The following is a 571-nucleotide window of genomic DNA, read 5'->3' as shown; positions in this document are numbered from 1 at the left end:
ATTATTATTATTATTTTTTATTATTGGTCATGCAAAAACTTTATTGGTCATCAAAACATGTTTTGTCTACAGAGGCTTCAGAATAGAGTCATTCACAAGACATGATAAGATCTTCTTCATTGATAACGCAATAAGGGAAATTCAGTTGTCTACGGGGATCAAACGTTTTAAAGCATGGATATCTAAAAGTGAAAAAGTGAATTTATATTTTTTAACATAGATGAGGCGCTTTAAAAATTCCTGTCAGTACACCACAACACAAAACTGAAATGTCTTTGTTGATGTTTACGCTAATGATCACCAAAACAACTGATACAGAAGAAAATCTGATGGTTTCATGCAACAAATGAAGATTTCAGTTAAGGAGCTAAACCAGCCAAAACCAACCCATCCATCCACCCATCCATCCATCCGTCCATCCATCCATCCTGTATCCATCCATTCTTCAGTCCAAACCTCGGCCCATCCATCCATTTTCCAAACCCTCTTAATCTCTTTCAGGGCGACAGAGTTGTTGGAGCCTATCTTAGCTGCTGTTGGGCGATGATAAGCAAACACCATTTACCATTTA

The 571-nt window shown here is 37.1% G+C and overlaps 1 protein-coding gene across 1 annotated transcript in view; it reads right to left on the bottom strand.

The window, feature by feature from the left end:
- Positions 1-571, bottom strand: part of LOC112136763 (espin-like protein) — a gene marked incomplete in the record, with an annotated part of 19,574 nt that overhangs the window by 4,907 nt on the left and 14,096 nt on the right.

Source organism: Oryzias melastigma, linkage group LG4, assembly GCF_002922805.2.
Source record: "Oryzias melastigma strain HK-1 linkage group LG4, ASM292280v2, whole genome shotgun sequence".
NCBI lineage: Eukaryota > Metazoa > Chordata > Actinopteri > Beloniformes > Adrianichthyidae > Oryzias > Oryzias melastigma.
The sequence above is the reverse complement of the archived record's forward strand: the minus strand, read 5'-3'. Positions and strand labels throughout refer to the sequence as shown.